This window comes from Sus scrofa, chromosome 12, assembly GCF_000003025.6.
Source record: "Sus scrofa isolate TJ Tabasco breed Duroc chromosome 12, Sscrofa11.1, whole genome shotgun sequence".
Taxonomy (NCBI): domain Eukaryota; kingdom Metazoa; phylum Chordata; class Mammalia; order Artiodactyla; family Suidae; genus Sus; species Sus scrofa.
The window spans coordinates 7074352-7088151 of record NC_010454.4 but is presented as its reverse complement, the minus strand read 5'-3'; the positions used below and the strand labels follow the sequence as shown (position 1 = coordinate 7088151).

Genomic DNA, 13800 nt, shown 5'->3' with positions numbered 1-13800 from the left:
AAAGGCGAGTGGCGGGGAGGGGGAGCTGAGGAGCCAGCAGCTTAAAGCAGCATCGCTTAACCCAGGGGTTCCCAAAGTAGGGTTCCTTCAGCAACTGCAGTCACAGGGAACTTGTTAAAAATGAAAATTCTCCAGCTGCCCCAGAACTGCTGAATCAGAAACTCTGGGGATGGGGCCCTGGTTCCCTAAGTTTCCCTCAGCTCTGCAGGAGAGTCTGGTACTTCTTAAAGTGTGAGAACCACTGATGGAAGCTGAGACCAGAAGGATGAGTGGGAGCTGGCCACGTGTGGGCAGAAAGAAAACTTTCCAGGCAGAGAGACCAGCACAGTACATACCAAGACCCTGAGCCACAAAAGCCCATGGGAAGATGTGGCTGGGGTTAGCAAGGGGCAAGGAGGCAGGGGTTGGAGAGTTAGACCTTACAGAATATTAGAGACCCATAAAGAGCGTAGATTTTTCTCCTACCTCCACTGGAAGCCCCAAAGGGCTCTTGGCAGAAGAATGATACCGTATGTCCATGTCATAGAGTCCTGTTCATGTCTGCACTGGTGGGCCAAGGTTTAAACAAAGACCACCCTTAGCCTGGTTCCCAGCTGCTTCTAGGGCTTCCCAGGGTTTCTGTTGTGGTCCATGCACGCAGGTGGAAAAAGAATTTTCCAGCATAGACAGGTGAAGAGAAAGAAGAGTTTATTGACATGAAAGATGCTGCTAGCGCAGTGGGAAGACTTCCTAATAATCAGGGAGTGCCGACTCGAGTTCATGGTCAAGTCTGCTTCTATAGCCCAGAGAGAAGAGAGGTCTCAGGATACACCTGCTGACCTGCCGATTGGATGGGGAAAGAGGAGTCTTACACTACAATTGCAGTTGGTTGGGGGCGTATAAGGCCCCTACAGGGGCAGGGTGAGGAATGGGTCACAAACCTTTCCTAGGAGGGGACAGGAAGGAGCAGCCAGGTTGCTCAAGGTGGGGAGGGGGCATTACAATGAGACAGGTGGGAGATGATAAGGGTCTGATAATTCTTGTCTTGGCCAGAGGCTTTGAGTCCAATCTCCTTGAAGGGGCCTTGAAGTCCAACAGTCTCCAGCTTCTTCCCTGGCCATGCCTGCGCCCCCTCCCCAGTGGATGAGCCCATCTCACCCCAGACGAAATGACACCCTCGTGGGGCTGCCGGGGTTGGGGGGGAGAGGTATTCAGGAGTTGCAGTGGAAGCCTCTTTCTTTACATCTTGTGCCTTTTGATACTTAATAGGATTTTCTAACTGTCTGCATGTATTATTTTTATCTTTTTAAAAATGTCAATAGGGGGTATCAAAAAGTGGGATTATAGGTTATTTTTGTTTCTTGCTCTACAGATTCCTGAATTTTATGAAATAAAAGCAAACAAAATTTCATAAGGCTAATATTTATCAAATACCGTTCTGCATCAGGTACTACGGTGAGTTCACTCTTTATTCCCTCACCAAATATTTGTGGAGCACCTGCTATGGCCCAGACACTGAGCAGACCTGGGGATGGGGAGGAACAGAGACCCAAATCCTGCTTCCATGGAGCTTCTGTTCTAATGGCATGAGTCAGACCAATCCACACATTTAAAAAGCAAAAACTGATGTCAGAATTTGCATGGGATGGGGAAGAGTGGCATGTGGGCTGGGCTGGGCAGGGAAAGCCTGAAGGATGGTAGCTGGGTGAAAGCCCAAGAGAGAGGAGAGGATGAGCGTGAGAACAAGGAGCAGGAGGATGACGACAGCCCTAAGGTGGATGCTGGCCTGAAGGTGAACAGCAAAGGGTGTGTGGAGAGGGGGTGGGGAGGGACCATCAAGGCAGCTCAGGGCTTTTACATGTGAGCCTCTGGCCCCAGGAGATGATCTGACATCTCAGCTCAACAGGGTCACTCAGCTGCTTGTTGACGACAGCCCAAGGGAGGGGCAGGGCAAGAATGAAGCGATGACTGTCCAGAGAAGAGGGTTTTGTGACAATGCAGATGGGAGATGACGTCAGCTTGGGCTGGTGCAGGAGCGGTGGAGAGCCAGGCACATCCAGCTCTGGAGAGGCTCTGAAGTGGAAGCCAACAGGTTTTGGTGCTGGGTTGGAAAAGGGCAGGAAAAGAAGAGACTCGAGGATCCACCATCGGGGTTTTTAAAATTTTGTCTTATTGGAATATAGTTGACTTACAAAGTTGTGTTAATTTCAGGCATACAGCCAAGTAAATCAGTTATGCATATGCATATATCCATTCCTTTTCAGATTCTTTTCCCACTTAGATTATTATACAGTATTGAGTAAATTTCCCCATGCTATACCATAGGTCCTTGTTAGCTATTTTATATATAATTGTGTGTCTATATCAGTCCCTAGCCCCTAATTTACCACTGTTTTTTAACTTGAACAACTGAAGATTGTCGTCATGTATTAAGATGAAGACTGGGGGTATTTAGAGGGGAAAGGGAGTTGGTTCCTCTGGTTTAGAACATTTGAAGTTTGAGATGGGGCAGGCTCCTTGGAGGACTAGAGAGAGGACTGTCTCCAGAGACAGGACCAGATCAGGCAAGAGACTTCCAGGGGTAATGGCTGTGAGGGATTGGGCAGGGGGGCAGTGGTAGGTGGGGAGATCCCACAGGGTGATGCAGGGTTGTCTCCTGTGACAAGAGAGCAAGTGAGAAGGAGGACCTGGGAGGGAGATCCCAGAGACACAGCGCAGTTCTAAGACTGGTTCAGCCAGGCCACTGGGGGGGCATCCTCGAGCCAAAATCACTCATCAAGGGTGTTCACATCCCATAAGAATGAACCTGTTGTGTACTGGCTTCTCTCTCACTCACCCCAGGAGATGCTGAGCAGGATGCATGGCTCAGTGGGCGTGAGGCTGGGTCCAGGGATGTCAGCTACCCCATTCCTGTAACCAGAGGTGTGAGCGGCGCATTCCCACGGTGGCCACAGCCTATTAGACATATAAGTAGAGAGAGATATCGAGTAGGCAGTTGGATATATGAGTCTGGAGTTCAATACAAGGTCCAAGCTGGAGATAAAATTTTAAGAGTCTTCAGCTTATAAATGGTATTTAAAGGCTTGAGAATGGATGAGACAGTGCATAATTGGCGGAGAAAAGTGGTCCAAGGACTGTGTCTAGAAGCACACCTGCATTTAAAGGTCGGGGGATGAGGAGGAACCAGCCATGGTGCCAGGGACGCAGGAGGGGAAATGAGAACATGTGAGGTCCTGGATGGCAAGGGAAGAAACTCTTTCCCAGGGGAGGGAGCATCACCTTTCAGAATCCTACCAATCCCAATTTTTTTTTTTTAGCATCCTTCAAGGGCCCAGCAATTTTCCAATTTCATGTACGTCATCCCTCTCAGCTGGTCCTCTCACCTGTGCTGGGTGTGCCAGCATGCAGCCAGGACCTCTCCGGGGCCAACACATTCTCCACCCACTAGTTGCTGGGAGTGTTGATGGCTGATGCCCCAGGTTGGACCTCCTCCCCAGGGGTGCAAAGGCTCAGCCTCCTTGCTCCCGTCTGCGTGACCTCTAAAGGGCCATCCCCACTTCAAGGCTCCGAGGATCAACCTAGACCTAGGGGGCAGCTAGAGTCAGTAGCTTCCTCTATTAGAGGACAGGCTTGCTGACTGTGTGGGCCTGGGGGAGCGTTACCTCTTTAAGAACCCACTGGATCTAACTAGTATCCATGAGGACGTGGGTTCGATCCCTGGCCTCACTCAGTGGGTTAAAGATCTGACATTGCTGTGAGCTGTGGTGTAGGGTGAAGACACAGCTCAGATCTTGAGTTGCTATGGCTGTGCTGCAGGCCAGCGGCTACAGCTCTGATTAAACCCCTACCATGGGAACTTCCATATGCAGTGGGCATGGCCCTAAAAAGACAAAAAAAAAAAAAAAAGGAACCCACTGGATGCTTTGGTGAGAAATAGGAAACTCACACACTTTCTGGCCATCCGTTCCACATCATGAACCACTTGACCCCTTCAGGACACTCTTTCTTTCTTTCTTTTTTTTTTTTTTTGTTATTGTTGTTGTTGTTGTTATTTTAGGGCCACACCTGCAGCATATGGAGGTTCCCAGGCTAGGGGTCAAATGGGAGCTGTGGCCGCCCACCTACACCACAGCCACAGCAACATGGGATCTGAGCCGTGTCTGCAACCTGCACCACAGCTCAAGGCAATGCCAGATCCCCAGCACACTGAGGGAGGCCAGGGATCGAACCCACGTCCTCGTGGATACTAGCCGGGTTTGTTAACCACTGAGCCACGACGGGAACGCCGGACTCTTTCTTTATCCCCCCTTTCCAGCTACTTTCCTCCTATCTTTGGCATTTATCACCTTCCAACATGCTGTATCCTTTCTTCTGTATTGGTCCACTGTTTATGGCCCTGGTTCCATCTTTCCTAGGACATCAGCTTCAGGAGGCAGGGATATTTATGATTTTGTTCATGATCCCCAGGGCCTACTCAGTGGTAGGTATGTGCTGAGCACTGTTCTGAGGGCTTCCCAGACTTCAAGCTCTGTGTTCTGTGTTGCTCATGTCAGCCCTGGAAGAAGGAATGATTATCTCGGCCAGTTTACAGCTGGGGAAACTGAGACACAGAGATGACGCATTTCCCTGACTCTCAGAGCAAGTAATGGCAGAGCTGGGTGCCAGCACAGCTGGTCTGGTTGCAGAGGTTGTGCTCTGAACCACCCCACATATGGCTGAGAGAGAAAGAGAGAGAGGGGGAGAGAGGGAGAGAGAGGGAGAGGAAAAGAGAGGTACAGATTGGTCGAGGGGTGCAAAGAGGCAAATTCCCAGCAGAACTGCCCACCCCATCCAAGTGTTCTGATGTCTGGCCCCGAGGTGGGTTCCACCCCCGCCCCAGCCACCCTGCCCACTGCAGTGAGTTGAGTAATGACCTTCAAAAAGACCTGCCCAAGTTCCAAATCCCTGGAACCTATGAAGGTGAGCTTATTCAGGAAAAGAGCTGCTGCAGATGTCATTGAAGGCCCGGAGATGAGGTCATCCTGGATTTAGGGTGGGTCCTAGATCAAAAGACGAGTGTCCTTGGAGAGACAGAAAAGGAGCAGACACACAGGGACGCGGGGAGGAGGCCATGCGAAGACGGAGACAGATGGGAGTGACACCTCTACCAGGCAAAGGACAGTCACCAGGGATCCCTGGCAACATCAGAAGCCAGGAGACAGGCCCAGGACAGATGCTCCCTTAGCCTCCAGTAGGAGCCAAGCTCACCTGAGACCTTGATTTTGGATGTCTGTCCTCCAGATGCAGGAGAGGATCCATTTCTGTTATTTCAAGCTACCCAGTGGTTGGCAGTTTGTTACATCAGCTGAGGGCAAGGAATATACCCCCTTCCCACTTCCTCCTCATCCCCCATCCAGAGAACCCGAGACTTCCGCCCCCCTCCCCCCTCCCTCTCGCCTCCCCCTCCTCTCCCCTTCTTCCCCACTGAACCCATCATCAAAATGCTGAATCGCCGAGGTCCCCATGGCAACGGCTCTGATGCCAGAACCCAGGATTACGGCACTGAAAACAGCTCCAAGGTGGGGGCCGGGAGGGGTCTGCTGAAAAAACAAACAGCAGAGGGAAGGCAACTCTGAGCGACAAACCCACTAGGGCTTTGCATTAGCTGTTCTTTAAGAAAACAACGGCGCTGTGAAATGTCCCCCTTAAACAGACGAATAATCCGTAGGTAGAAAAGCAAAAAGGCTGGCGGAAATATGCAGCGTCGGGGGCTTGGGGGGGGGGGGCTGCCCGAGGTGGGGAGTGGGCGTGGGGGGCAAGACAGACAAAGCCATCCTCCTGGTTCCTTCCAGACGCCCCCTCATCAAAGGGTCGACCCTGGTCTGTCCGGAGACCCCACAGGTATCCGGGCTCCAGGAACAGCCTCATGACCCCTTATGGTGGCCTGAGCGGGGTTCAGCCCTCCCTCTGTCATCCTGCTCTGCCCCGGGTGGGACCCAAGCCCAGCGACTTACACTTCCAAGTTGAACATGTCCGAGGGCCTGACCCCAGGCCTGTGTCCCATCTCCCCGCGCCTCCTGGGGCGGGGGGGGGGGGTCCCCCTCCCAGCAGCCGACCTCACCTGGTTCCGCTGTGGACAGCGCCCCCTGCCGGCCTCCTGTCCCTCCTCACCCAGGTGGACCCAGCTCCTCTCCTCCTGTCAGGAATTCAACCAAGAGTCGCGTTTTTCCTCCCTCCTGTTTTTCTGCATCCTCCGCCTGTCGGTTCCCATGGACACCTCCCCAGCCCAGCCTCAGGCCACTCACGATGTGGCTGTCAAGCCATCCCGCCCCATCTGCCCAGCCACCTGCTGCTCCCAGACCACCTTTCTAGACAGGTCCGCGGGCAAAGCCCCTCCACTTGCTACCCTTCCCAGGACCGTGCCCTTCCCCCTGCGTGCACTCATGCACAGACACACTCACGCGTACACACTCACACACACCACAGACACACTGACTCACGCATAACACTGAGACACACATAGACATTCACACAGATATGCACACACAGATACACACACATACTCATTCCCACCCATAGACACACTCATTCACACACTTAAACACACATACCAGAGACACTAACACAGACACCCAGAGACACAATCACACAAATACACATATTCATTGCCACTTGCAGACACACACTCATTCATACACTCACATGTACCACAGACACACACACACACCCTCACACATTCTCATTCATGCTCACACTAAGTCACACACTCATAGGCACACTCACACATACCACAGAGACACTAACACAGAGACTCACACTCAGATACACATGTGCATAGAAGTACACATACTCATTCACACTTGCAGACACACTCCCACACCCCTCTCCTGCACATTTTCACACTCACACCCACACACACACACTCTGGTACTGGGGCTCAGGTGCTGCTGCCATGGAGGTGGTGAGACCTCGCTCGAGTCAGCAGGTAGCCCCAGAGCTCGACAAGCTCCTGAGGTCCAGGCGGCCGGGGACACACACTGTCCCCACCTCACCTAACGCGGTGCGAGATGCACAGGAGTTTCTCATAAACTTCTTAAACCAGTGGCCAGGAGCCACCCAGGCTGAAACCTACAGAAGAATGCATAGCAACCAGCATCTTGCAATCCAGAACTTCAAAGCAGCCTGGTTAAGACCACTGGATCATTCTCAAAAATAAACTAACAAAAAAAAAAAAAAAAGGAGAATGGCAAAAGAATTCCAGTATCCTTAACTATCTGCTTATATTACATGTACCTCCTGACTCAGAACCTTTGTTGACAAAATCCTCTATCCTGGAAAATCTCCCTGGATCACTGCAAGCTCTGCCTAGTGCTCGGCACATGCAAAGCTTTGATTTCGTTTGCAGATGCATAAATAAATGAATGAGCCAATTAGCATCTGTTTTCCCTGGGACTTGTTTAGCACAGGGCTGGGTACAGTGAAGGCATCAGTCATGATGGGTGAGTGAGTGAGTGGATGGGGGATAACGATTTTTGTTTGTTTGTTTGTTTGTTCTGCTTTTTAGGGCTGCACCTGTAGCATATGGAAGTTCTCAGGTGAGGGGTCAAATAGGAGCTGCAGCTGCCAGCCTACACCACAAAAACAGACACAGCAGATCTGAGCTGCATCTGCAACCTACACCACAAGCTTGTGGCAATGCCCGATCCTTAACCCACTGAGTGAGGCCAGGGATCAAACCCCCATCCTTGAGGACAGTAGTCAGGTTCTTAACCTGCTGAGCCACAGTGGGAACTCCTGAGATGACTTAAAGTCTTGCTCGAAACTCACTTCTAAGACACTTTCTGGAATTCTTCCTCTCCACCCAGATCTCTTTTATTGAGCATTTTTACGGTGTGTAATGAATGCAGCTTGAGCAATGTCCTGTACGGTTTTATCTTTTCGCTCTCATGGGTGCATGAGTATGTGTGAATTTTCCCCGTCACCCCCACCCTGAGTCCCCGGTTCCTCCCGAGCCAGTACAGACTCCTCTGGTGTCCCTGGAGTGATCCATGAAGGGGCAGACCTCATTTGCCGTTTTCTGATCTGGGCTGTTCCCATGGGCCTTCCTTGAAGCTACTGCAGGGCCGGGTCACCCCCGGTTGGAGGGTGTACAGGACCTCTGGTGAGGGCACCTCCACCGCAGGTGCCTCTTGGACCATATGTTCTGGCTGATGCACTTCGGGTGGGAACAGCAGATGGGATTTCTCCCCGTCATGGGAAAATGGCCAAGTGTTGTTCCTTTTTAGGCCCTAGGGAAAAATGCCTGATTGCCCTCCTGGGAGCCCCACTTACAGGGAAGATGACTGTAGAGGGATCCCACACCATGTTTCCAGAAGAGGAGGAACAGGAGTCTTCGCAGTTGGTACACGACTGGTATCCCTCTGTCAGACATGGGACTTTTTCTACACGAGGGCTTCGGCTGCCATGCCCTGGCTCCTCATATGCCCTTGTTTCCAGAAGCAAAGGGAAGGAGGAAAACATAGAGCTTTTTGAGAAAGTTCTAGAAGCTTCCAGAAGTTGCTAGAAATCTCCAGGCTTAGTGGTGCTGTGTATTATGCTGCTCTAACTATCTGGATGTGCCCTTGAAGGGGACACAGACTCAGCCCTGTTTCCTCATACTAAATTAAACTAAATCGACTAAATTAAATCCAACCAAAAAGCTGTACAGACTCCTCCAGTGTCCTGGGAGAGATCCTGGAGGGCGCGGTGTCCTCGTTTTATGTTTTCTGGTCTGTAAAATGGAGTGATATTAGCACTGACATCCCAGGTCACCGTGAGGACTAAATGATGGGAACCACGTAAAATGCTCAGCATCTCACCCGCCACGTAGTAGATGCTCAAGAATGGTTGGTGACAGAGTTCCTGCTGTGGCTCAGTGGTTAACCAATCCAACTAGGAACGATGAGATTGTAGGTTCGATCCCTGGCCTTGCTCCGTGGGTTAAGGGTCCCGCGTTGCCGTGAGCTGTGGCGTAGGTCGCAGACATGACTCAGATCTGGCATTGCTGTGGCTGTGGTGTAGGCCAGCAGCTACAGCTCCGATTAGACCCCTAGCCTGGGAACCTCCATATGCTGTGGGAGCGGCCCAAGAAAAAAAAAAAAAAAGAATGGTCGGTGACCTTGATGACAATGATGAAGGCCAAGAAGAAACTGAGCTTTGCAGTTAGAACACAAGTCTCTCCGACAGGCCACTCGGATTGCCTGGCTGCCATTGTGCAGTGCTCTCGAAACCTCACCTCTCTACCCAGCCCCAGCTCACACCACCATCACCACCACCAAAGCATCAACAGAACTGACAGTGGGAGTTCCCGTCGTGGCGCAGTGGTTAACGAATCCAACTAAGAACCATGAGGTTGTGGGTTCGGTCCCTGCCCTTGCTCAGTGGGTTAACGATCCGGCGTTGCCGTGAGCTGTGGTGTCGGTTGCAGACGCGGCTCGGATCCCGCGTTGCTGTGGCTCTGGCGTAGGCCGGTGGCTACAGCTCCGATTCAACCCCTAGCCTGGGAACCTCCATATGCTGCGGGAGCGGCCCAAGAAATAGCAACAAATAGCAACAACAACAACAAAAGACCAAAAAAAAAAAAAAAAAGAACTGACAGTGCCCCCTACAGGTCTTGGCCTCCAAGGACCGTCCCACACTGGGCTGACTGCCTCTGGGAGCAGAGGGTTAAAATGCCTAGGCAACGTTCCCCAACAAAAAGAAGGTTCCTTGGAGTTCTGCTGGAGCTCAGGGTTTCATCTCCACAGTCAGCATCACTAGAATGAACAGCTGCCTGACTTCCACCCCTTCCCTCCCCCACCCCTTTTTAACATGACTGCACCTGCAGTGTATAGCAGTTCTCAGGCTGGGGGTGGAATCAGAGCTGCAGCTGCCAGCCTACACCACAGCTCACAGCAATGCCAGATCCTCAACCCACTGAGCGGGGCCAGGGGTGGAACCCACATCCTCACAGACACTCTGCGAGTGTGAGCTGCAATGGGAACTCCCTCGCAAGCTTCTCAAACACACTGGATCTAGCACAGATGCTGGACTGTGGGACAGGAAGCTGAGATTCCAGGACAGCTCAACCACTGGCTGGCTCCATAACCTCATGCATGACCTTTGACCTTCCCAGCACTCTTGCCTGGAGAACGTCCAAAGTCCCAGACAATCAATCAGTCACCAAGCTCAGGAATTCCCTGCGCTCTGCCGAGCCTCTAGCCAGGAGATGAAGCTGTCCTTACTATGACGCAGGGTGACCTGGGGACCCCAACAGCTCATCCAGAGAGGTCAATGTCTAGTGCATCAGTCCCTGTCTCAAGACCCCAGCCCAGTCCAGGCGGCCTCTCTGTCCCTCGGGGCCATGTGTTTTTGCAGCTGCAGTCCACACCGCAGTGCATGCCACCTGTCTGGATTCCTGTGGTCTGAGTGCTGTGGATGTGAGCAGGACCAGCCCGTTCATTTCTCTCTCGTACTAGGCAGGGTCACCTTATGCGTGGAGTTTGTGATGAAGCTTTGCGGTGATACCACCCAACTGAAGCAGATTTGCCTTCTATAATGGCCTGAGAAAAGGTCATAGCCTGGGAGTCTGTATTACACTGTCACAGAAATTAAAGGAGCAGTTTGCCACAATAAAGGATTGTCTGCTCGGTGGCCTGCTCACCCTTGCCAGCTTTCTCCTGCTATCGGCTCTGATGATGGGGATAAAAATCCACTTACAACAGCAGGCAGGATAAATTCACTCTCTTTGGAGCTACAGGTAAACCAGTGAATACAGCTCCCCTCCCCCGCCTCCAGGGCCCCAGTGATTAAAATAGCTGCGGTGGGGGTTGGGGGAGCCTTACTGAAGAGTTTACTGTCCCCCGGCTTATTTCCTGGGGGGTTTCTCTTTATTTGCCCCAGGATGATCTAAAGAGTGTGCAGGTAGGAAAAAAATTCAGAAAGTCAGTGTACTGAGTTGTTTTCAGTGCTTATTTGCCGGTTCAGGGGACCAAGAGGAATTGGATCGGACTGGAGATGAGTTTTCCATTCTTAATTGGTACAAATATTTTAAGGTGGTTGATTTTTTTCTTTTCTATGTTTCAACTGAACGACAAGAGCAACAAAACCCTGAGTACCTTCTCAGGGTTGTGGGGTGGGGAGAGATCCAAGGGTTGAAATGCCTTAATTTCATCTTAATGCAGACTAACGCAAAGACGAGAAAGCAGCGTGCGGAGCTCCAGGCAGCTGTGGAATTTGGTAGGGGAGGCGTGGAGTGGAAAAGGGCAAGTCCTTGAAAGAGTAAGGGGAGCCCTTGCATCTGGTTCCCAGCATCCCTGAAGCTTCGGTATTTGAGCAATTTTGAGGGCTTGCATGGGACATTCCTTGTTCCCTAGTGGCGCAGTAAGTTACGGATCTGGCGCTGTCACTGCCAGGGCATGGGTTGGATCCTTGGCCCAAAAAAGAAAGAAACAAAGACAAAAAGAAAGAAAGGTTCCGCATCAGCACCCCAAGTTTGTCTTTGGTTGACTTACCATCCTGTGTTGCTCCTGAAAGGGTTTGCAGCATCCCCACCTGCAGTCACTCGGCATAGATTTGCAGTTCACAAATGGAATCTATAGCCTGGAAGGCTTCACTCCCTTTGCTGAGCTGTGCTGTCTCCTTCACGTTGCAGGAATTGTGGGACTTCTGAGATGGCTTATTTGGGGGTCCCTCTGTTATGGGGAGGAAATTATCCAGCATGGCTCCTGAGTGAATCAGAAGCAACATCCATAACACATGGTACAAGGAAAGGACCTAAGTGAGAAAACAGTATAACCCCAGATCGCAGAAAAGGAAGAATCTGCTTCTAACCTAATCAACTCCCATCTGAGCTCTCGAGATGGGGGTGGGGGGAGCCACAGAGCAGAGAAAGTGCCCGGTGTCTCAGCCCTGCAGCCTAGCCCAGGTGACCAGCTCTCGCCCCGGCTGTTTCGGGGTTGAGGAGGGAGGGCGGAAGCTGGGTCACCTTGAGGAAGTATCAGTTCAAAACTGTCGAGAAGAGCCTGGAAACTGTCAGAGGCTCTCACATCCCTAGCACCGGTGAATCTTGACTCTTTGCATGACAGCAAAGCTCAGGGGTGTGCCATTTGCAGACAATTCTTGGCAAGATGCCTCTGGATATTATAGTTCTAGCAGAAATTCACACACATTCAAGAGGACAAAGAGAAAACCAATGCTGGCGGCACTGCGTCTTTATTCAGGGAAGATACTTCTCTGATCATTTCCAGCAAGGCCCCGAGCCAAATTATGTGGGGCCAGCACACATTTTTTTCTTTCACTTTTTATTAGAAGAAATGACAAATAGATGCACATAAAACGAATAGTGTAATGAATCCCCATGTACCCATCACACAGCTTCAACATTTATTAGCATCCTGCCTTTCTTATTTCACCTATCTCTTTTTCTACTCAACACCTCTTCTCTTGATTATTATTATTATTATTATTTTGCAGTTTTTGAGCTAAAATTTACATGCCTTGAAATGCACAAATCTTGACTCTGCGATTTTGACAAATGGAAACATTCATATAATCTGTAGGGGAGGAACATTCTCCCCCACCCTCTTAGGGTCTCTGGCTGGGTCTAAAAATTAAGCTGACCAAGACAGAGGGACAGAAGAAAAGCATACACATTTCACCGAGTTTCTACATGTACCTGGGGGCCTTCCCAAGAGAGTCGAGACCCAAAGAAGCAACCAGAGCAGGAAGATGTTATACGTTTCAGACAAAGAACAATCAATCTATCAATCCATAAACAAACAAATAAATATATTTGTGTTTCTTCCTTGGGGTAAGACAAAGGAACTTGGGTTAGGAGTAGTAAATATGGAAGATGTTACTAAGTAGATAAGGGTTAGTTTAACAAGCTCTGTTTTGACAGATTTCTTGGCCCCAAATTCCCCTTTTCTGGTAATAAAAATGTCTCCTTTCCACCAGGTACTGAAAGGGCATCTCTCATGTAGGAGTTTTACGACCTGATCAGGGAAGATGCATAGGGGGTGGGGAGGGGGGAGATCAGAGAGACCTACTTGCTGCTGCTGTTTTGTTTTGTTTTTTTAATTCCTTAAGCTTAAGATATTTAATATGCCAAGTGCCATATTTTGGGGTAGTGTGTCCTGAACTCCATCAAACCCACCTCCTTTTTATAATATAGTTCATATACTATATTACATATTAAATTATTATGTGAAATATATGTATATTAAATATAGACCATTTCCACCAACTAGAATGATTTGTGATGCCTCTTCCCAGTCAATATCCCTAACCCCCATCGGGCAGCCACTATCATCATTTTTTTCCCCATAGATTTGTTTCTAGAAATTCACATAAATAACACCAGGCAGTGGGTACCCTTTTGCTGCTGGATTCTTTTGATCTGCTTAACTTCGGTGTGATTCTTCCATGTTGTTACAGGTGTGCCTAGTCCATTTCTTTTTATTGCCCCGTAGTCTTCAATGGTGTGAATTTTCCTGGGTATCCATTCTCCCGTGGATGGACCTTGGCATTCTTCCCAGTTTGGGTTGTTATTAACAAAACTGTGATAAACAATTATGCAAAAATACTTTGGGGAACATCTGTTTTCATTCCTCCGAGATAAACATCTATGAGTGGATTTACCTGGTCAAAGGATAGGTACACCAGTTCACTCCAACCTTCCTCCGAAATGGCCTTAACGTACTACACCCCCACTAGCCATGCATGAGACAGTTGGTTGCCCCAAATCCAAGCCAACAGGTGGTGTTGACAGTCTTTCCATGTTGGTTAGCCTGTCTAGTGGGATGTGTGTGGGTGGTAGCATAT

General features: G+C 50.2%; 1 long non-coding RNA gene across 1 annotated transcript; it reads right to left on the bottom strand.

Moving 5' to 3' along the window:
* Positions 563–5377, bottom strand: LOC110255973. Its single transcript, XR_002337003.1, has 4 exons — positions 5227–5377; positions 4893–5018; positions 2816–2934; positions 563–819 (listed from the first exon to the last, which is right to left on the bottom strand). It is a non-coding gene; the product is annotated as an uncharacterized LOC110255973 (long non-coding RNA).